At 32.7% G+C, this 25,305-nt stretch overlaps 1 long non-coding RNA gene across 2 annotated transcripts; it reads right to left on the reverse strand.

The window, feature by feature from the left end:
- Positions 1 to 3,677: 3,677 nt before the first annotated feature.
- Positions 3,678 to 13,821, reverse strand: LOC148873443 (uncharacterized). 2 transcript variants are annotated; one of them, XR_016104784.1, is made up of 4 exons: positions 12,895 to 13,821; positions 5,586 to 5,629; positions 5,407 to 5,468; positions 3,678 to 4,192 (listed from the first exon to the last, which is right to left on the reverse strand). It is a non-coding gene; the product is annotated as an uncharacterized LOC148873443 (long non-coding RNA). The 2 variants fall into 2 exon arrangements; XR_016104783.1 differs by lacking the exon at positions 3,678 to 4,192 and having other exon boundaries at positions 5,249 to 5,468; positions 12,895 to 13,771.
- Positions 13,822 to 25,305: the final 11,484 nt, after the last annotated feature.

A 25,305-nucleotide genomic window follows, 5' to 3' on the forward strand; every position in this document is an offset into this window, starting at 1 on the left:
CTCACTTTTTTCATTTCCCCTCTTTCTCTCTTTGGGAGAGAAAATTGCAGTTACGGCTACAGAAAATAAAGTGAAGACTAGTTAGGACTCATAATGGACTTTATTTATAAGCAAAGTTTAAGATGAAGCTCTACGACATTTTTAATTAAATAGTATCCATCTAAGTTCAATTAAAGTATTATTTTTGGGGGTTCTGCTTGGTTTATCCAATCACAATATAAGTTCCGCTTTAATGAGAGTGACAATTTCCTATTCTCTAGATAATTTTGTATTTTTTTATTTTTTAATGCTAATTTTATTGGTTTGTTATTATTTTTATACTATTATTAGGTAAAATTATAAAAAAAAATTATCCTCTTATAATAATTTTATAAACCACCTTTGTGTTTTGACCCTAACAAAAGCCTCCCCTATAGTTTTGAGAAAAAATGCAAATACCTCATTTCCCTTGGCTTTTCGACAACAAAGGCATTGAAGTTATCAAAATACTATTATCCTTGTTAGTGCATTATCATACATAATTAGAGTTTCAACTTTACCCTCCACTAGTTTATTTTACTAGACAACATTCAAAGAATAATTCTACTTACTCTTCTTGGACAAAGGTAAAAAGGCTGATGTGAAGTAAAATTCATGCATTACATCCAAATTTTTTTATTTGGAATGCTGACAAAAGGAAGGTATTTGCACCTTTTCTTCAAAACAATAGTGAAGGTTTTTGTTGAGGTAAAAAAAGTGGGGAGTTTCATAAGTTTTTTAGAAAACCCAATGAGTTTTTTTTTTTTTTTAATTTTCCTTATTTTTAATTGAATTTAAATTGATTTTAAAATAACAAACTATATTTAAAATTAATTCTTTAAATTAGTAAAATTAAATTTATTTAAGTATATTAAGTTTTTGTTAAATTTAAATTCCTTAGGAAATTTAATTAACTATATAAATTTTTATTTTTCACTAGAACTTAAGTTGGTTCTAAATTGAATTTAATTATAAAACTAATAATTGTTTGATAATTCCATCTTAGTTTTTAATTTATCTTATTCCTTTTATTAGTTAAATTCTTTTTATTATATTAATAAAAATATTTGTATCAATAAAATTAATTATTTGTTTTATTTAAGTAACTTACTGTAATATTTTTATTATGGTTAATTAATTTTTATTTTTTTCAAATGGAATATAAATGGATTATAATTTTAAATGGAAGTAGATTATTTAGTGCAATTACATATCATGGAATATCCCAATTTCAATATAATTAATCTTTAATAATAATTGTAGTTCCATGCAAATATATCTAATATATATAAAAATCTAGTTAAATTGAAATGGATATATAAATAAAGTTAACGTATTCTATGCAATTTAATAAAGTAACTGAGATGAGAGAGAAGTAGTGGCATGAGTTATGGAAGGAGAGAGTTAATGGCATAATTAATAAACATATATTATTTAAAGAGTTAATGGGAGAGAGAGAAAAGATAAGTTCCTTTTGAGTAGAAATGGCTGTTTATTGCAACACTCTTGTAGGTTTAGGATATTCTTCATAGTCTTACTTAGGTCCTTGTGTGTCCAAGATACGGGTACCTGATATTTTTCCAAATCCAGCTTCAGTTGTTCAATGATGTGAACCGACGAATCTAGAAAAATGAGGAACCTAACAATTGAAATTTTACTAGATGATGATGGACCAACCAAAATGCAAAACCATTGATTTGATTCTGTACACAATGTAAAGCAGCTTCCAAGCTATTACAAATTCCAGGCAATATGAACATGTGAAATTATAGATGGTTTCACTCCAGGAAATATGAACATTTTGCACTCGTGGATAAGGATTTATAGATGGGTTCACTCCAAATAAACCTACAAATATGAACATGTAAAATTAGGTTACCAATTATGTCCAACACATGTATTAAACTGAACCCTTAAAACATATGGTAGTAATAAAAAACAGAGTGGGGAGATTATTTTGCCTTTGTCGAGAAGTATTGAAAGTAGAGTCGCAGAAAAGGGGGAGAGCAGACAAGGACATGAGGTAGACGGGGTTGAAGGGGCAAAAGGAAACGAGGGATGTGGAAGAGCTGTTGGGAGCATAAGAGGAAAAGGAGATAGAGGTTCAGTAGAGGAGAATGGAGGGGAGAAAGAATTAGGGATTGAAGGAGGGGGGAAGCGAGGGTGAAGGAGGCAAGATTAGAGGTGAGGTTAGAACATTTCCCTTGCAATCCGTTTGGTTCGTGCAATATGGATGAGAAAATAAGAATATTTGTTGAATATTTCTATTTTCTCATGTTCGTTTTGAGAGATATGATGCAATGAGATGGGATTAGTATTCTCAAAATAATGGACGCGGGGTCTCACCAAATAGGTGCAACCCCAGTGAGACACAAAAGTTGCATGACGAGTGAGAAAACTTTATCGAGGGTGGACTGTTCTCATCTCCCACCTCTGCAATGGTCCAAACTTCAACTACTTTATCTTTCATCTCCAACGAGGTTTACGGCCTCCAGTAAATACTCACATCCCCTTTTAGGCTTTCATGCTATTTGGTGTTTTGTTCTACGAAAAACACCATTCTCTTCCTCCATCAACTTTGATCTTAGATCTTAGACGACAAGGAGATAGGATATTATCTGTCTTCTCTAGCGATGGTAACCTTGTCTTCATCTTCTCAGACGACAAGGAGACAGAATTCCGTTTTGCACATTATCCATGTTTTATTTTTGCATTTTTTTTATCAAGAACATTTTTCCTTTCATGTGTTTTAGGTGCTTAGCAGACAAGGAACACAGGTTTGTTTCTGAAAATTGGAGTTTTCATCCTCATCTTCTACAAAAGTCTGTTTTCATCCTCATCATCTTCCCTTATCTTCTCCATTTGCCAGCCCTTTGTAATTGGGTTGATCTTAATCTGATCCACTTTCTGGTCGGATCATATTATCCAATGTGAAGATCTGAACAAATGTGAACTAAATTCAATCAAATAGGATTGAATCGGATCATGATCCGATCCATTTGCACCCCTAGTTATGCTACTGCACCATGCAGTCCCATGGCTTAAAGTGTCCACATAAAATTATAACAAATAGCTAGGTGTAGGTTCTTGAAAATTGGTGACCCTTGTCAAATCTAACAACAATAGGAGAAAATTGAGTTATAAAAATTGAGTAATTGACAATGATGGCTAAATATCAATTCTTTTAAACATGAAAATTGAGTAATTAACAATGATAAATATCTTAGTTGGTAATGTTTGGATCGGTTCTTTTTAGACTCGAACCTGATACAAAACCAAAATCCTTGTAGGGTCATGGGTCAAATCTTTTGAGAATTATATTCATGTGTCAAGGGCGAATCTAGGATATGTGACTTTTGCCTAAGAGTTGATCTAAACTAAAGTGTGAGCCTATCTGTTTCTTCTTAACTCTTACTTCTTAAGAAGATCCCTAGTCCCCTCTTGTTACTTGTTAGTTTATTGTGCGATCTCATTTCCATGTTTGTAATCAAATTGACCATTGATTGCAAATTCTAGCTCATTTTAGTTTTGAGTTTTAGCACGAGTTAGTTTGTTTACAGTATAGGTCAAGGAAAATAAAAAATGAAACAAAATAAAGAAAGTAGACTAGATTGCACTCAAATGAAACTACAATGAGAACAAATGGAATGCCAAGAAAATGCAAATGGAATGCCAAGAAGTAGACCACTCAATGAATTTATACTAATTTTGTTCTCTGTTTCAACTTTAAAACACAAACACACTGACGAAATGCAAACGAGAAAGAACTGAAGAAGAAGCTATGAAGACATGTCATCCTAACAACAGCTTACCTGAGAAAATATAAGGGAAGAATAATGGTAGACTTCTCATTGTATATACACACAAAAAGCTTATGATATTATGTACAACAAGGTAGCGCAAATCTGCAAATATAATTTTTGAAATGTTGGATGAGACTTCATCACTTGACGGTGCAAGGCTCGTGGCCTTTGAAAAGGCACTTTCTTTCTATTTCTTTTTAATTATTCTTGATATAATGTTATGCCCCCAAAAAATAGGAAAATCATGAGAAATACAATCAATACAACGACTATCTTAATCATCAGCCACCGATTGGATGAGATACTATTGAGGTTGAGTTCTCATCAATCCATGTTCTCGTTTGCTAGTGTCATCCATGTTCTCATCAATCCTATCAGGTTGAGTTCAAATAGAAGGTTAGATATCATCAATGTATCCTTGACCACAGATTATGAATCACAGATTCCATTCTATATTTTAATACAAGAAAAATAAAATAACCATCAAATCACCGTCATTAACATGTCCAACTGCTAATTCTGTATAGGATTTCTCAAGAATAAGAATGGATATTGAATGGTCAGACATTCAGACTGCCTGCATATTTATGTGAAAGAATAAAAAGTAATTTCTGCCCACAGACTAGAGATTGTTCAATCTATCCATGAATATTTGCTAAGCATATAAACAAATCATTATGGGGTCATGGTTTAGTTGAATTGCTAGCAAAACAGAGGGTGACGAGTTCTATGTTTTGGGGAATGCAACAAGGGGGGTTTGTACTCAACAATGAACCTGAATTTGAAGGTTAGTTGAGGTTACCATCCTTTCAATCGTTGTTTACTTTATCTCTACTCAATGTAATAAAATTATTCTTCGTTGCTGAGTTTCTATACTTTAAGTAAAAAAACCACCTAGGCAACTGCAGATCAAGATACCAGAACAGAATTAATAAGCAATATTTCAGATTTGGGTGGGGGTTGTTAAATAATCCAGAATACAATCTAGGCAGTTCAACAATTTGAGATGTTTGTAACAGTCTAGCAGATGTGCACACATATTGAATGGGACCAACTTCAGAGATTGGATGGGCTAATAATAAGCCAAACCAATGATTGCCAACCTGTAACTATATAACTATATATATATTATTGGGTTCATTTGTCTGGTGGGAAAGAGCTCTACTGCAACTTAAAGGAAACCTGGAAATGCATAGGTTGATTATAATATATGCAGTCTCCTATGAAACTATGGGACACATGGTGTATCAGGGTCCCAAACCATCTACAAGACTTGGAACATCTTAGTTGATAAAGTTAGAAATGCCTAGATTGTATTACTATTGAGCAATAAATACCGTAAGTTCGAGAGTAGAAAGTAGAATATAAAACCTGATTGCAAGCTCTCCTTGATGAGAGAAAACAAAAGGAAGAGAAAGAACAAATAATAACTCAAGACGAAACTCTAGGATTCAGTGAATTTCGACTGATCCTAGGTATCAATTTATAATGGTTAGAAGTAAAGATCAATTACAACTGTGACTGTACAAGATTACCAAAACTGATATTCAGAGGAACCTAGGAGATCCAACACTGATATCATCACCTGGCTTTAGTCTAAACTCGACTTGCTCAAATTGCCCCGGCTGCAGGACTCTTCAACATAATCTGCAACAAAAAAAAAAAACAACAGCAAATTACTTAGCATGGAACTTAGAAATATAAAAGTACAAAATATTGAATGGAAGACTAAAAACTTGCAGAATCCGTTCAAGGACACTAAACCTCTGCTTGTTTAGGTTTCATGGATATAGCAGGAGAAATTAAACCTGCAAATGAATAGCTTACACAATCAAACATTTGTTCATGTGAAAACACCAAAAGATATATATTCTAATAGAAGAAATGTTGGTAAGCAAGTTTCACCCCAGAGATAAGGTGGGGCCCATGAAAAAACATGTCCAACATTGCCAATGTCAACTCTCCAATCAAGGTTGAAAGCATCAAATATGTGTCACACTGTATTGTAAGATATATATCGGCTTCCAGGATTAAATAATAATACAAGGTGTGCATCAATGGTGATAACTTGCACTGAAACAGAGACAAATAGAGAGCAATAACTTGCAGTCATTACATCAGGAGACAAATTCCGCATTCCCACTTTGATTCCCTTCACACAATTTTAGAGCACCAAGGAGTTAAATTCAACCTGCCTTTTTTTCATTTGTGTGCAACTAAAACAATCTAGGCCGTAGTAGGAAGGGAAAAGCTTCCTGATTTGTAAGACCAACTAGGACCAGAATAAGCCACAAGACACTCTTAAAACACATGTCCTACACCCCAGATGGACCCGAATTTCCAAAAGAACCATAAAAAGGTTTCTGCTTTGTCTAGATCAAGAATGGCCCTTACAACTAGCTGAAACACCAAAGTTTTATACCATCAGAAACAAGTAATCTCGACTTTTAGTTGCATACAAGAAAATCTTGACTTCTTCGAGAGCCATCTTCTTCAAAATCTTTTGTCCATATTTGTATCACAGATAATGACCCTAAAAACATTAAAATAGCAAAAAACTATAAAATGATATTTCACATATCATGCATGTTTTTATATATACATACATGTATATATAATATAATATACATACATTTTTATTTATAATTTTATTCCAAATAAATTGTAATTTTTTTAATTTCATTTTATTATTACATATTGAAAACATAAAATTTCATATAAAATAAAAATTTAAGAGTTTTTTAAAACTTTGACTATTTTTTAATTTATTATAAATTTATTATTATTTTTTCAATTTTTATTAAAAAAGATGCCTCTCATGGCTTGGCTAGCCCGGGCCCGCCAAGCCCCACGACATGGGCCATGCCATGTCTGACCTCTAAAGGGCCACACGCTAACCCTACACAACCTGATTTACACCTCTATGCAAGAAATCAACTAGATCACTAGTGAATCTTCCTTCTACACCTTGATCCCCCACAAGACCGTACAATAACAAATCAACTACAAAACTAGCTACCCTTTGTACAAATTCAAATTCAATTGACCCAAAAAGGTTCATGTCAATGAAAATCACCAAATATGTTTGGTGTAGTCATTGGTTTCCTATTTCTCGAAAATAGAATCATCTTCAATAGCAACCAATTTCTTAGAATCAATTCTCTAGATGACTAAAGCTGCATCGTCATCAAATACATATAGAGATAAGTTACATGTTCATGTCAAAGGGTCCCTTTGAAGGTTAAGGCCTCTACAACCATGTCCAAGGGGCCCTTTGATGCTTATTATATACGTAGAGACAATTAGTAATTGTCTCCATACACAACTCAGCACCAACATAGTGGGACCAATGAAAAGCTTTCAATGAGCAGGGCTGTGATTTCTTCTACAGGTTTCTAAGGTTGTTGCCCAACCTAAGACAACTGGGAATTACAGAAGATAGTAGCTCTCTTATCCGAGGTTGCCCAACCTTAGGTGTTAGACAAAATGATTTGGAAGTGGAAAATTGAAACTTCTCTTCTCTACCTTTTCACAAAACAATTTTAAAGACAAGGAAAACAATTGAAGCCACACATAGTTACTTATAATGAACACCACTTGAATTCTCTCTCTCCAACACCTTAAACACCAAAGATCTACAACAACAAGGTCAAGAAAATTAAGCCCAACATATTAAGAACCTTTATTGAATCCAAACAACAAATACCCAAAATTGACTTGATAAGCTACTAGCTACAAGGTCCTAATGTGAAATAAAATAATTGAAAGATTTTATAACGATTCTCTTAAGAACTTAATAGGAAATTCAATGAACATATAAAAAACTTAGCTGTTAATGCATATCAGTAAGAGCATGTCAATTTACATTAAATAAACTTTTTGGATTGGAGTAATGGCCCAACTTACATCAACACAACTTTAGTACATATCAATAACCTCATTCACAACTAAAACATCTTCAATATATTCAATGAATTCGTATCAGAGCATGAAATAATTAACTATAAAATGCAAATTTCATTTGAGATGTTTTCTTGGTTAACTAGTCAATGTTTGTCTAACCACTTTTTTATTAATAAAATTTGAAATCATAAAAGACTTTTAGGTATGTAACGCAATAACCTAATGGCCAACTATAGAACAAAATTAATTGGAATTAATTGGAAGACTCTGATTTAAGGCTATGTTTGGTTTGTGGGAAGCCTTTAGTGGGATGGGAAAAGATGGAATGGTGGGTGGATTTTTCCATGTTCCATATTTTGGTTGCAAAAGGGAAACTAATGGGAAAATCAACCTTAGCTTATCAACCTTAGTTTAATAATCAATTAATACTAAATTATTAAATAAATAATTAATTATTACTAGATTCATAACCCATAAATTATTAATTATTTAATAAAGCATTAATAAGTATCATAAAATAAAATATTAAATAATTAATAATTTCATTAAAATATATTATACGAAATAATTTATCAAGGAAAACTAATTTAACAATTTATAAATAAATAATATTATTCAAATATTCAAGTTATAACTTATAAACTAAAAAAATTTAAACGTTATTTAATTAAAATAATAAACTAACTACTTATAGATTTTAAATAATTAATATCCAATTAATAATTTAATACAAAATAGAAAAAAATGTAATAATTACAAGTTAAAATTAACAAAAACTAGTTACTAATGAATTAACTAAGCAATTAATGAATAACTCAATAAGGATTTTATTATTATAAATCTAATTAAAAATAATTAAATAATTAAAACATAATTAATACTAAAAATAATATTATTAATTCCTAATAAATATTAATAAAATAAATTTTAAAATATTAATTCTTATTAACTAATAAAATTATTTCATTAAAACATTAGTAATTAATGGAATATGAAATGATGGTTAATAAAAATATAACTAATAAATTAATTAAAAATTGCTATTAGGGTTGATTTTCCCACTATTTTCCCTTTCGCAACCAAGCAATGGAATATGAAATTTTCCACCCGTTTTGCCTTTTCCCATACCCATCATTTCCAATCCCACCAAAATCTCCCCACAAATGAACCGTAACCTTAAATCAGAGACTTCAAGTAAAGTTTCATCTATGGTAAATGGGCCATTAGGGTATTACAATACATACCTATATGTCTTTTATGATTTCAAATTTTAATAATAGAAAAGTGGTTAACCTTGACCAATTAATCAAATGAACAATAAATTTGCAATTTGATAGTTAAGTTTATTGCATTCTTTGATATTAAATCGTTGAATATATTCAAGATGTTTTAGTTGTAGATACTCTTATTGATATGTATTAAAGTTGATATGTATTAAAGTTGTATTAATGTAGGTTGGGTCACTATTCCAATCCAAAAAGCTTATTTCATGTTCTTTGACATGTTCTTATTGAGATATATTAACAATTAAGTTTATTTAATGTTCATTGAACTTCATATTAAATTTTTAAGAGAACCATTACAAAATCTTCCAATTATTGCATTCCACATTAATTGAGAAACATAAAAGTGACATGCTTATAAAAGTCCTAATAATCAAAGGTTGTTGAACTACTTAAAAAATTAGGACTTTGTAGCTAATAGCTCATCAAGTCAATTTTAGATATTTGTTGCTTGGATTCAACAAAGGTTCTAGTATCATATATGTTTGGCTCAACTTTCTTGATCTTGTTGTTGAAGATCTTGGGTGTTTATGGTGTTGGAGAGAGATAGAGTTCAGGTGGCGTTCATTATAACTAACTCATTGTGGTGGCTTCAATTGTATTCATTTGTCTTTAAGACTGTTCTCTAAAAAAGTAGAGAGGAGAAGCATCAATTTTCCACTTTCAAATCCTTTTGTCTAGTGCACCCGAGGTTGGGCAGCAGGCTTTGAGATTAGATAAGAGAGTTGCTATCTCCTTTAACTCCTAGTTTTGTAAGTTCAACCTTGGATAAGAGGGCTACTATCTCCTTCAACTCTAGTTCGAGGTTGGGCACAGCCTTAGAAACCTATAGACTATCTTTGAGAACAAATCACACCCATGGCCTGTTGAATATGTCGAAACATGATGAAAACTTTTCATTGGTCCATGTGTTGGTGCTTCTAGACATGTCATATCAGATTGAGTTCTATATGGAGACAATTACTAATTGTCATTGTATGCCCTTAAATGATTTCTCCATACTTCAACCCATGTCTTTATCCCTTGCTCTTCTAGCCCCTAAACTCGTAGAAAATCACTTCTTACTGATTTTGTAATGGTCTTCTTTGAACATAACAAACCTTATTCTACTTTCCCTCATTTTACTACCTATTGAAACTACTCCTAGATTCATGGAGAAAAACTCATTTCTAGCCTTATATTTTCTAGTTTTCCCACTTATCAATCTCAATGTCTACATTCCCACCACTCATTTTTAAACATGTTGTCTTGGCTTCCCACCACCACTCATTGTGTTGGCTTCCCACTTACAATGATTTATCAATGAATTAATTACGAATTTTTCCGTATTTGTCATTGAGTAATCGATCAACTTCACTCACAAACAGTAGGAAAATTCACAACAAACAATGTAGGACTACAAGTTTATGGTAATCAGGAGACTGGCACACAAGGCCTCTCTGATATTCACAGCCAAATAAGAGAATATAAATATCTTGGAACACAACTCTGTATGGATCCTATAGAACTGAAAATTCAGATAAACTAAGTTTTGTGTGAAGTGCCAATAATTTGGGATGAGCTTCTGAAATTTTGGCCAAACAAATTCACCCAATGTATCATGATCCATTGGAAAAATAAAATGTCATTAAACTAACATTTTTTAATTAACTGGTAAAAATTCTAGTTATAAAAAGCTATTTTGTACAGTAAATACTTGCAACTTCCAAGAGAATTCAGCTTCTAAAATTTACCACTCTAATGTCATCAAAGTGAAATTTACATCATAGACTGCTTGGATTCACAACAAACAACGTAGGACTACAAGTTTATGGTAATCAGGAGACTGGCACACAAGGCCTCTCTGATATTCACAGCCAAATAAGAGATGATAAATATCTTAGAACACAACTCTGTATGGATCCTATAGAACTGAAAATTCAGATAAACTAAGTTTTGTGTGAAGCGCCAATAATTTGGGATGAGCTTCTGAAATTTTGGCCAAACAAATTCACCCAATGTATCATGATCCACTGGAAAAATAAAATGTCATTAAACTAACATTTTTTAATTAACTGGTAAAAATTCTAGTTATAAAAAGCTATTTTGTACAGTAAATACTTGCAACTTGCAAGAGAATTCAGCTTCTAAAATTTACTACTCTAATGTCATCAAAGTGAAATTTACATCATAGACTGCTTGGATTTATATCCATTAGAAAGGGTGAAAAACCATTCACCTTGATGAGAGCTAACCAATTGTAGAAAGCTGTTAAATAGTTCACTATTTTATTTTCTTACATAGGTGTCTAAGAGTGTTTTGGCACCAAATAAAGATACACAACATTTTTTTTACTTAGTTTTGTTCTAAAATACTGGAAATGAATAAAAGAAAATCGGTGACTTTTGAAGGCATGATAGCTTCTAAGTGGTAGGAAAAACTAGTACTACCTAGTGTCTATGTCATCCACCTTCATGGAATTTAGTAATGGAAATAAAAGAGGTTAATCTACATGTAGAACTCCATAACAGTGGGTAACTTCTGAGTTTATGATTGTGCTACTTTTGCATTGCGAATCGGAATATTTTCAGTATAATTTTATACTTTTTTATGATTAACAAAGTATAGTTATGGACTTTACCCTTAATAAATTAGACAACTTGCAAAACTTATTAGTTCCCCTCATTTATGATTCATTAACCTCATTGAACAATAAAATGACTATTATGTATATGCATTGCATCAAGACTACATTTGCTAGGATCACATGCCAAATAAGCACAAGAACACAAATATCATCCCACAAATGTAGGAAAAACAAATATGCACAATTGCACCATTGTTGCATGGATTTTCCTAAATAGATGGCATACCCATGACAATCAGAGTCCAATAATCCTTTCTCAATGACACTTCAACGTAACATTCCATTTTTTATTTGACTTAAGTGTACAGATAATGTTCAAGATTACTATAATTTTTTTATATCAAATGTTGCTTAGTAACAAAGTCAACATTTTTTGCAGGCATACAATGTCAAAATTCAGAAAAAAATAAAAGAATAACTATTTTCTTCTGCTCGCTTAGTAAGGAAGTGAACTACTTCGATGATATATCATATATGAACTATTTTCGTGAGTCTATGTTTTCTCATCTTGCCAAGCCAGACTCTTGGACAAGCGTTGGATTCTGACTCCCGTATCCTTATAATGCAACATTAGTTTGCCCTAAATAAACACACTCATTCTCTTGTCGTTTAGAGTTTTGGTATTTTGATACACTTAAATCACACTATCCATATTGGATCCGATTAGGAAATAGTGAAATGGGTTAAAGATACGTATTCATTAGAAGTGGGTTCGTTCAGCACTTACAACTGACGCATGCAAACAAGAAAACAGCCTTCTTCAGAGATATAATGATCACAAGCATCAATTTTTTCCATCCATATCAGAAATATCAATATTGAGTTCCAATCAGTATTGGATATCAAAATCATTTCTAGGAACAACATTTATAGAAGAATAAACAAGTAAACGTCCGTTTCTTCTGGTTCATTAACGAGTTGTTACAATGCAAACGTCTTTTACATAGACAAGTTCACGGTCACCCTTAACAGCAAGCAAAACCACCACATAGATCGGAATAATTACTTGCATTAAAATATACATATCCAAATCAGATATTAGTATTGCATATTGTAAACAGACAAGAATTTGCAGATAAGGCTGAAGAAAAATCTTGACATAAGGTTTTTGAGATCAAAGAGTGACTGTTTCAACAGAAAATGAATCAATAATGTACCCCCATAACAAATCCGTCACAACAGTAAAACTGAATTAAACATCGCCCAAAAAGCATATCTCTGGAAGGAAACAGAAAGGTAAAACGTTGATCGAACTACACACCTCAACGGGAGCTGAACTATCCTTACTTTGTTGTGGTTGTGTTGAACCCCAAGCACTAGGCGGAGCTGTTATTGCATAGTAATCGTCATCATCATCAACATCGGCCCAAGATTTAACCGTCAGAGGCGCCGGCGTCGAGTAAACCTGGGGTCAGGTTCCTTGGCCTGGTTTTTGGAAGATCCCTTGCTCTTCGACGACCCATGCTCCTTGTCAGATTTCTTCTTTCTCCTAAGGCTTTCGAGAGCAGCGAAAACGTTCGTATTGCTTATCCCCAAGGGCCCATCGTCCATCCTGCTTCCACCTCCAACCATTTCTAGCCCGATATCAAACAAGCCACAGTTGTGTTATTGTGTATTGGAGCAAACGCCTCCGAAGACTAGAAGCATCAGTTCTATTTGCCAGATTGAAACTAAGATAACAAATCTCTAGCCTTGCAAGGATTCAAGACTAGGGTTACAGAGAAACGTCTAAACCAATTAGATTTTCCTACAGAAAATAAATAGGGCTCAACAGACTCGGGCAAAAAACACCTAAGAAGGACTCGGTAACCTTGTAGCCTCACCACACTCGATGTCGCCAAAAAAAATACCAGAGTTCTGATGAAGAAATTAGGGTTTCGAAACAAATGAATCAAAAGAAACCCAGAGAAAATTAGAGTTCCCCCCGGAGCTATCAAAGCCGGAAAAGAGAGCTAGAGATTCAGAGGCCGTGATTAACAGATTACTATCTACAGAATAGGGTTCTGAAAGGCTGGGGGGGCATTCGAGCGAAAATGGAGACATGGGTAGGATATGGAGTTAGGGTTTCCAGAGCGATGGTGTAGATGAGTTTTTTCCGTCTCTCAAAGGACTTCAAGACCTCTCTCTAGATGACGCAGGTGACGAACACGAGTTCCGTCCTTTTATACCAACAACAGACATGACGAAACCCTCTCCTTCCCTTTCCCTCTCGCCGAGATAATTTTAAGGTGTTTCCAACGTGTGACAATATCATACCGCTTACGAACTTGATCAATTAATCCAACGGCAAATAATTGCCTTCAGCGTGGATTTCTGGGACGCACAAAAAGGTATCCTTTGTCTTCTTAACTTCATCTGGCCCGTTCATACCAGTTTTAATGTAAGGTGGGCCAGTGGAATGGTCGTTTGGTCCACAACCAAGTCCACGTGTTTGAGTGCCGCTGTAAAGTCTGCTGATGGCGGTTACAGATACGTGGAATTTGAGGACACGTGGCTTGGAAGCAAAGAACTTGGAGACGCGTCCTCTGAAAGAGATCAAGCAGGGATGCTGCCTACCGTCGGATGTGTTGACCAAACAACTCAGTAAAGTTTTTTCACGAGTTTGATACGTGCCACGTGTCCTTTCAACAGGTATTTCTATCAAGCATCATTGCAGCCGAGCTGCCTCGCGAGCACGCTTCAGACAAAGGTGGGCCCAAAAACTATGCATTGGTACTTGGTAGGCCTCGTCGGCTATCCTTTTCTTTTAATATTCAAATAAAAAAAATTTCCTCTTCGCTTTTTCTTCTTTTTCCCTTTTCTGTAGCAGACCCGACTGAACAGTCAGGACTCGGGATAAGCAGGACGAGTAGTGATCTGTTACCAACGAGTCTTTACTATTCCTGTCCCAACATGCCACTGAAGCCCCACATTAGGAATATTTCTTTGTCATTCATTGAGGATGTTCCCGATGTACGGTTGGGACTTTTTAGTACCGTGTATTGATAGCTGATCCGAAGTCCGAACCCATACTGGACGGAGATGGAGATGGGCTTTGATCAGACATTAAACAGAATCGTTGACCCGGGCGAATCTCCCGTAAAAGGCAAAAAACATAAAACGAAACCGTTTCGAGTTTCGACAACCAGATTTAGACACGGTTCAACCAGTCGACTGATCATTCAAACCAGAAAGATCCCAAAACCGTTTGGCCTATTTTAGCCGACCACCTAAAAAATCATCTTGTGGGTTAGTTTGAAAAGAGTATAAATACAATTTGCAAAGCCTTGTATTTTGTATATATTTATATTTATATTTTTTAAAATTAAGGTTCAATTTGAGAATAATACAAGTATAAATATGTTCAGTGCAAAACCTTGTATATCATATTTATAAACACGATAAATATTAGTATTTACACTCTTTCCACACTATGTCATAAACAATACATGTATGCATGCTACGGCTACCAACGGATTGAATCCCACTAGAATCAGAATCATCTTGACATGAAATATTAAAGACCAATGACTGAATTGGATCTGATAGGGTCTGTAGTTTTTAAACCTGAAACCGAACCGATTGATTCTTAGGACAGTCAGATCTTCCAATGGATCCTATATAATATATATATATATATATATATATATTATACATTAATCAATAATAATCGGGATAGTATATCAAGACCTGAACTAATCCAATTGGTTCGGGGTCCGTTGAATTGGCCCCGACCCATTGACAGTCCTACTGCATGCAACTGTATTAATGTGTGCACTCTTTTGTTTTTTTATTTCTTTTTAATGTTAGCAGTTTGAAATTAATCTATATCTATATCTAGGTGGCTTGTTTTCTCAAGACAGAATATTGTAGCTTCTAGGTGGCTTCGACTGATGCTAACTGCCAAGTGCCAAGTAACTGATGCTAAACTGCTAAGTGACTTGTTTCTTTGGAGCTATTAATTCTGTTTTCTGAAGAAGGTTGATCTCGTGTCTTAGTTTGGGACTGATGCTAACTGCCAAGTGACAAAAATTATATTGGTAATAGAAAACTTAAATGGAGGAATGGAGGATGTCAATCATATTCAATGAATATGGAGGAATTTGATAAAAAACATTGCTATGTCTCAAAAAACATATGTTTCATCCAAAAAATAAATAAAAGTACAGAAAAATACAGAAATTAATAAAAAATAATAAATGTATATTTCATCCAAAAATAGCAGAAATTGCAAAAATTACAGAAATTAATAAAAATAAAAAGAATGTATATTTGAGCCAAAAATATATTTCAGACAAAAAAAGCAGAAATTGTAGAAAATACATGAATTGATAAAAAATCACAAAATATGTTTCAGACAAAAAATAGAACCTTGGAAAAAACAGAGAAATTTATTAAAAATAAAAATATTGCATTAAAAAAAACAGAAATTCAAAATAAACAGAGGAATTGATAAAAAAAATTAAGAAATGCTAACATACTAACATATTATTTATTTACTACCAAAACAAAATAGTGAAAATCTTTCTTTCTTACCAAGAAGTCAGTAGCTAAGTACAAATTAAAGAATTGCAAAATATGAAAATTAATATTAAATTTGAAATATTTTTTCTAATAGATAAAGAGAGAATTCAAGAAGTAGAACCCTCCCCAGTCCCCTCTTATTACTTGTTAGTTTGTTGTGCGCTCCCATTTCCATGTTTGTAAACAAATTGACTACTGAGTGCAAATTCTGGTTTATTTTAGTTTTGAGTTTCAGCATGGGTTAATTTGTTTGCAGTATGGATCAAGGAAAATAAAAGATGAAGCAAAGTAAAGAAAGATAGAGTTAGACCAGATTGCACTCAAATGAAACTACAATGAGAACAAATGGAGTGCCAAGAAAGTGCCATATCAGCGTCCACCAATATTTTAACAATTTGCTGGAGTTCATCAGTCTCACACTCAAACCGATAATTGATACGTCTTAAACTCGCCAAACCAAATGCATAATCTTTATAATTAGTAGTTAGTACTTTTGTTTATTCATAGACGTCAACTGAGAATAAGCACGACCACTCAATGAATTTATACTAATTTTGTTCTCTATTTCAACTTTCAAACACACAAACACACTGATGAAATGCAAATGGGAAAGAACTGAAGAAGAAGCTATGAAGACATGTCATCCTAACAACAACTTACCCGAGAAAATATAAGGGAAGAATAATGGTAGATTTCTCATTGTATATACACACAAAAAGCTTATGATGTTATGTACAGCAAGGCAATGCAAAACTGCAAATATAATTTTGAAATGTTGGATGAGACTTGATCACTTGACGGTGTAAGGCACGTGGCCTTTGAAAAGGTACTTTCTTTCTATTTCTTTTTAGTTATTCTTGATATAATGTTATGCCCCCAAAAAATAGGAAAATCATGAGGAATACAATCAATACAACGATTATCTTAATCATCAGCCACCGGTTGGATGAGATACTGTTGAGGTTGAGTTCTCATCAATCCATGTTCTCATTTGCCAGTGTGTCGTCCATGTTCTCATCAGTCCTGTCAGGTTGAGTTCAAACAGAAGGAAGGTTAGATATCATTAACATATCCTTGACCACAGATTATGAATCACAGATTCCATTCTATATTTTAATGCAAGAAAAATAAAACAACCATCAAATCACTGTCATTAACATATCTAACTGCTAATTTTGTATAGGATTTCTTAAGAATTAGAATGGATATTGAATGGTCTGACATTCAGACTGCCTGCATATTTATGTGAAAGAATAGACAGTAATTTCTGCCCACAGACTAGAGATTGCTCAATCTGGCCATGAATATATTTGCTAAGCATATAAACAAATCATTATGGGGCCATGGTTTAGTTGAATTGCTGGCAAAACAGGGGGTGACGAGTTCTATGTTTTGGGGAATGCAACAAGGGGGATTTGTACTTAACAATGAACCTGAATTTGAAGGTTAGTTGAGGCTGGACATCCTTTCAATCTTTGTTTACTTTACTCAATGTAATAAAATTATTCTTCGTTGCTGAGTTTCTATACTTTAAGTTTACACTTATGAAAATCATATTTAACTAAGCTAGTTCAGCTGCATGCTTTGAGGCACTATGGATAAATTATCCAAACTTCCATTTAGCTAAACATTTCCAAGTTTCAAGTTTCAACAGTCTACGATTGGTAAGATGATACCAATATATGTAGACACAAATGCAATTGTGCAATTTGACTATAAAACCAATAAGCACATGAAGAGAACAAATTCAATTCAGTAACTCTATCTACTTCATGAGAAAGTTGAAACCAATACAAGGATAATATTGATTGGAGATAATAATAACATTGGAGCATGCCTAACAATTGCTTAAAAGAAAATCCCAACAAGTCCACCTCTCTCTCTCTCTCTCTCTCTCTCTGTGTGTATATAGCAATTGCATATCATCATCTTTTAAATAATGAACCCATAATGAAGATCAGAAAATAATAAAATCAATTCCCTACAGGTTTGGTTTGCAACTTTGTACAGGAACTACAGGTCTCCTACCTTTCCCTTCCTCTCCCTACCTTTTACTTGAAACCAAATACAGTCTTTTTCCAAACTTTTTAAATTTGTGCCTTTAAACAGAGAGCCCAAACAAGCTAAACAGAAAAAATATATACATATATATTACAATGGAAATGTGTTATCACTATACAATGAAGCCCTATCCACCCCTGATTTTCCTAAAGAATCAGCCATATTCAGTTCCCTAAAAACCCATCTAAAAGAACAAAAAGCTCTTGAGTGTCGTTGAGCACGCAGGCCAAAACCCCAGGACCCCCTTCTTGATTAGCAGCCCATCCTATGGCATTTCTTCAATCACCCTCCACCACAAAGGGGGCAGAGTGAATAGTTCTAGCCATCCTTGAGCGGTTAAGCCCATAAAAAGAGCTCTGACTTTAGCTTCAACCACGTCTGTAATGCCAATAGGTCCACTATAAGCCCACAATACTGCTCCAGCAGAGTTGGTTATGAGAAAACCAATTCCTGCCACCCCCTACTAATTATACTAATTATAAGATAACTTATTGGTAATTTATTGTATTTTCTAGAAATAACAGGTTATTTTTGACTCCTAATTTTTAGTATTTTCTATTGTATAGTTATATTTTTCAGTGTTTTCAAAACCAGGCCAAACCAAACAGTTGGACCGGAAACTAGGAAATTGTCACCTGACAGGTTCTGTTTCACCCCAAAACCGATTTTTGGAAAAAAACCATTGATTTGGCCAACAAAACGCTGACCCGAGTGGTCAAACCATCGAATCGTCAGCTTGAATAACGATTTTTTTTTCTGTTTTTTGTTTTCTTTTTTTTTTTTTGTTAGAATGGTCGTCCATTCGGACCAAACGGTCGGACCATTCGACCAGGAACCGGTCCCCAAAATGGTTATTGTTTGGTTCAGTTTTAAAAACCTTGATGTTTTTGGACATTCTTACTATTCTATGGTAATTTGTGCTAGTTCCTAGAAATTTCTACTATTTTATGATAATTTTTTACAATCATTGGTAATTTATTTTGGTTATTTTATTTGAAGATTTCGTGTAATTTCTAGTAATTCATTTTCTACTAATTTATGATAATTATTGGTAATTTATGGTTGATAGAAAATATTATTAATGATAATTATTTATTTATTGTAAAAAATTACTGATTATTTTGGTAGGTTCTAGTAATTTATTTTCAACTAATTTATTATAATTATTTATTAATATTAAGAAATATCAAATATTATTAGGATGATACTAATTAATTATTATTAACAATAATTACAATCAATTATTAATATTTTCATATATTATTAAATTGGTAATATTTTTAGAAATTGTAGAATTTTCATAAATATTTAATAAGTACTAATTGCTATTAATATTTTCAAAGATAAATAATTACTATTAATATCAATACTATTATAAAAAAAATAAGTAATATCAGATATTATCAAAGGATTATTAATATCACTATCAATATTATTTTAAAAAATTATTATCATGAATATTTTTTTTTTATTTCTATTAATTGTTGTTAGTTGATAATTATTAATTACTATTTCAAATAATTATTATAGAAAATAAAACATATTGTAGCAAATAATTTTGAGTGGTTATAAAAATTGTCATAAATCAATTTTCACTTTCTACTAATTATCTGAAATATTAATTTTAATATGAATTGTCATTATCGAAAATTATCAGATATATTAATGTAATATTAATTATCATTAACTAATTATCTTGATTCAATTGTTGGTTTTTGAATAATATTAATTAACATAGATGATTAATTTAATAACCATTTTGATAATTTTAATATTGATTGATTAGTTAAATAATTAGTATAGGTAATTTTCCATAATTTAAAGGAAGTAATATAATGATGGTTTTGTTAATAATATTTTCCTAAAAATTATGGTAAATTGTTCATGTTAAAATTTTTTTATAATTATTAATAGTATTTCTAGAATTATTAATTATTAACAATAATTTGGGTTAGGGGTGTTCACATTAAATGTCAAATCGACCAAATTGGCCCAACCCAACCCGAGTTGATCAATTTTTCAAAACCACCGGTCGGTTTCAGTTTGTGTGAGAAAATAAACCAACTCAGTTTCGGTTTCGGCTTTCATGTGTGAAAGTCAAACCGATACTGTGTTTATGTAATCACTGATTAGTCCCTACCTTATATGTTAAATGTTGATATATTTTATTATGGTTACTTATGATAAAAACAAAAAAATGCAAAACCAATACAAATATAATGTAATGGTACAATATTTAGTTCAATTTTGTATAAATTTAAATATATATTGACAAAAAAATCAGTTTTGTACAAGAAAACTAATCGAATTAAATATATATTTTGATTTTGCATAAAAACTAAAAAAATAAACTTAAATATAAATAGATATTTTGATATAAATATTTCAGTTTAAAATATATTTAAAAATCGACTAAATCGAGAAACTGACCCTTCATGTTTGTGTTGGTCAGTTTCGATTTAATCAATAAGTAAACCGACAAGGTCAGATCGATTTAAGAAAATCACTCAAGTCGACCCAACCCGACCTGTGAACACCCGTAGTTTGGGTTGGTCGGGCCACTATTAACTAGGCCTAAATTGACAAGTGTGGTCAAACCATTGTTAATAGGGCCTGAATTGATAGAATGAATGACAAGTTGGTCGGGCCTGAGTTGTTTGGACTTAGAAAACGGCGTAGACTGATTGACTAGACTGAATATAACTAATGTAAACATGGATATGGATTGGGATCCGGTTTGAATTGTCCAAACCCAACGCAATGTCTCCTTCCTCACTCATTTTTTAGCTACAGTGGTCATTCGTGATCACAATAACAAAACAAACTGGTATTTTAAACAAAAAAGCACATTTTTTTACAATGTTTTAGCTCCTAAAGATACCCAAAGGTTATGTTGGCCAATATTTTCATGAAAAGAATCCCAAAATATCAAGTTGTTTTGTTCAGCTATAGTGGTTGTTTTTCTTAGTAACTTGGCTGCCAAATATTGCCCAAATAATTCCCTATTTTCATGGCTTGAATCATGTCTTAAACCTTGCTTAGAGTATCTTCGCTGACATTTTTTTTCTCCAGCAACTTCCCTCTTTTTGCTCTCTCCTTGCGGTTGGTAAACAACAAGAACTGATTGAATAGATTATAGAAATTTAGGTGCAGGTGTTGTGGGTAAATATGGATTCTAAAAGTGAGGCACGCATAGGGCTTTAGGACATGATTCATGAGTTAATCGTCAAGAGATCAGTGCTGAATTAGTCGCCTACATCGGTACATCGGTGGATGGTGTTGGTGTAGTTGGCGAAGTGGTGACATCAACTTTAGCAGTCCAACAGCAGCATTAGAGACAATTGACAGTTCTAAGTTCTAACAACGATTTATGTCAAACTTGGGAGATCACATCAGTCCTACATGCACATCTATGGTAACGTCTCCCGTACTTGTCACTACTACTGGTAGATGTTCCCAATACACGGTTCCGATGTATTGTGCAGAGTTTAACATAAAACTTTTAGCTACTATTAGGATCATTCGACATCCAATAAAGCAAACTTGGCAGCTGGCATGAAATAAGAGCACCAGTGGGTTACATCCAGTGCAGCAAACTTGGCAATTGGCATGAAATAGGAGCGCCATTATTTTACTACTATGGAACATGTGTACCAAAAATCTCCTCCAAAAACTTTACTATTTATTAGAAATATATTTCCTTCTCTCTCTCTCCTCACTTTTTTCATTTCCCCTCTTTCTCTCTTTGGGAGAGAAAATTGCAGTTACGGCTACGGAAAATAAGGTGAAGACTAGTTAGGACTCATATGACACATGGACTTTATTTATAAGCAAAGTTGAAGATGAAGCTCTATGACATTTTTAATTAAATAGTGTCCATCTAGGTTCAATTAAAGTATTATTTTTGGGGGTTCTGCTTGGTTTATCCAATCACAATATAAGTTCCGCTTTAATGAGAGTGACAATTTCCTATTCTCTAAATAATTTTGTATTTTTTTTTATATCTTAATGCTAATTTTATTTATTTGTTATTATTTTTATACTATTATTAGGTAAATTTATAAAAAAATTATCCTCTTATAATAATTTTATAAACCACCTTTGTGTTTTGACCCTAGCAAAAGCCTCCCCTATAGTTTTGAGAAAAAAAGTGCAAATACCTCATTTCCCTTGGCTTTTCGGCAACAAAGGCATTGAAGTTATCAAAATACTATTATCCTTCTTAGTGCATTATCATACATAATTAGAGTTTCAACTTTATCTTCCACTAGTTTATTTTACTAGACAACATTCAAAGAATAATTCTCCTTACTCTTCTTGGACAAAGGTAAAAAGGTTGATGTGAAGTAAAATTCATGCATTACATCCAATTTTTTTTATTTGGAATGCTGACAAAAGGAAGGTATTTGCACATTTTCTTCAAAACAATAGTGAAGGTTTTTGTTGAGGTAAAAAAAGTGGGGAGTTTCATAAGTTTTTTAGAGAACCCAATGAGTTTTTTTATTTTTTTTACAATTTTCCTTATTTTTAATTGAATTTAAATTGATTTTAAAATAACAAACTATATTTAAAATTAATTCTTTAAATTAGTAAAAATTGAATTCATTTAAGTATATTAAGTTTTTGTTAAATTTAAATTCCTTAGGAAATTTAATTAACTATATAAATTTTTATTTTTCACTAGAACTTAAGTTGGTTCTAAATTGAATTTAATTATAAAACTAATAATTGTTTGATAATTCCATCTTAGTTTTTAATTTATCTTATTCCTTTCATTAATTAAATTCTTTTTATTATATTAATAAAAATATTTGTATCAATAAAATTAATTATTTGTTTTATTTAAGGAACTTACTAATATTTTTATTATGGTTAATTAATTTTTATTTTTTTTCAAATGGAATATAAATGGATTATAATTTTAAATGGAAGTAGATTATTTAGTGCAATTATATATCATGGAATATCCCAATTTCAATATAATTAATCTTTAATAGTAATTATAGTTCCATGCAAATATATCTAATATATATATATATATATAAATATAGTTAAATTGAAATGGATATATAAATAAAGTTAACGTATTTTGTGCAATTTAATAGAGTAACTGAGATGAGAGAGAAGTAGTGGCATGAGTTATGGATGGAGAGAGTTAATGGCATAATTAATGAACAGATATTATTAAAAGAGTTAATGGGAGAGAGAGAGAAAAGATAAGTTTCTTTTGAGTAGAAATGGTTGTTTATTGCAACACTCTTGCAGGTTTAGGATATTCTTCATAGTCTTACTCAGGTCCTTGTGTGTCCAAGATACGGGTACCTGATATTTTCCAAATCCAGCTTTAGTTGTTCAATGATGTGGACTGACGAATCCAGAAAAATGAGGAACCATCAGAAACATCTGCATACGCAGAAGTGGAACTTGAAGAAAGATACCCATTTATTTTGGAGCTGGACGATAAATCTAGCCACTTGGATATTAAATCTTCACTCTCAATTATAAATGCCTCCTTTGATGATTCCAAAATAAGCATCACAGTATTCACCAATGTACTACTCAATTTGTACAATAACACAACGAAAATTGCGAAAAGCGTTGTGTTGCTCAAAACACCCAAGCAATTCAGAAATATCAGTTGTAGATGAAAGATTTAATTCATTAGCACATTTCCAGTGAGCTGGGCAAGTAACCTAACAATTGAAATTTTACCAGATGATGATGGACCAACCAAAATGCACAACCATTGATTTGATTTTGTACACAATGTAAAACAAGTTTCAAGCTATTACAAATTCCAAGCAATATGAACATGTGAAATTATAGATGGTTTCACTCCAGGCAATATGAACATTTTGTACTCGTGGATAAGGATTTATAGATGGGTTCACTCCAAATAAACCTACAAATATGAACATGTGAAATTAGGTTACCAATAATGTCCAACACATGTATTAAACTGAACCCTTAAAACATATGGTAGTAATAAAAAATAGAGTGGAGAGATTATTTTGCCTTTGTCGAGAAGTATTGAAAGTAGAGTCGCAGAAAAGGGGGAGAAGAAAAGGACATGAGGTGGATGGGGTTGAAGGGGCAAAGGAAACAAGGGATGTGGAAGAGCTATTGGGGAGTATAGGAGGAAAAGGGGATAGAGGTTCAGTAGAGGAGAATGGAGGGGAGAAAGAGTTAGGGGTTAAAGGAGTGGGGAAGCAAAAGTGAAGGAGGCAAGATTAGAGGTGAGGTTAGAACATATAAAAGGAAAAATATAGAACATTTCCCTTGCAGTCCGTTTGGTTCGTGCAATATGGATGAGAAAATAAGAATATTCGCCGAATATTTCTATTTTCTCATGTTTGTTTTGAGAGATATGATGCGATGAGATGGGATTAGTATTCTCAAAATAAGAGACGCGGGTCTCACTAAATAGGTGTGACCCTAGTGAGACACAAAAGTTGCAAGACGAGTGAGAAAATTTTGTCGAGGGTGAACTGTTCTCATCTCCCACCTCTACAACGGTCCGAACTCCAACCACTTTATCTTTCATCTCTAGCGAGGTTTACGACCTCCGGTAAATACTCACATCCCCTTTCAGGCTTTCATGCTATTTGGTGTTTTATTCTACGAAAAACATCCTTCTCTTCCTCCATCAACTTTGATCTTAGATCTCAGACGACAAGGAGATAGGATATTGTCTTTGTCTTCTCTAGAGAAGGTAACCTTGTCTTCGTCTTCTTAGACGGCAAGGAGACAGAATTCCATTTCGCACATCATCCATGTTTTATTTTTGCATTTTTTTTATCAAGAACGTTTTTCCTTCCATGTGTTTTAGGTGCTTAGCAGACAAGGAACACAAGTTCGTCTCTGGAAATTGGAGTTCTCATCCTCATCTTCTACAAAGGTCTGTTTTCATCCTCCTCATCTTCCCATATCTTCTCCATTTGCTAACCCTTTGTAATTGGGTTGATCCTAACCTGATCCACTTTCTGGTCGGATCATATTATCTGATGTGAAGATCTGAACAGAGGTGAACTAAATTCAATCAAATAGGATCAAATCGGATCATGATCTGATCCATTTGCACCCCTAGTTATGCTACTGCACCATGTAG

Source organism: Nelumbo lutea, chromosome 1 (assembly GCF_056320005.1).
Source record: "Nelumbo lutea isolate HS-2025 chromosome 1, American lotus-T2T, whole genome shotgun sequence".
NCBI lineage: Eukaryota > Viridiplantae > Streptophyta > Magnoliopsida > Proteales > Nelumbonaceae > Nelumbo > Nelumbo lutea.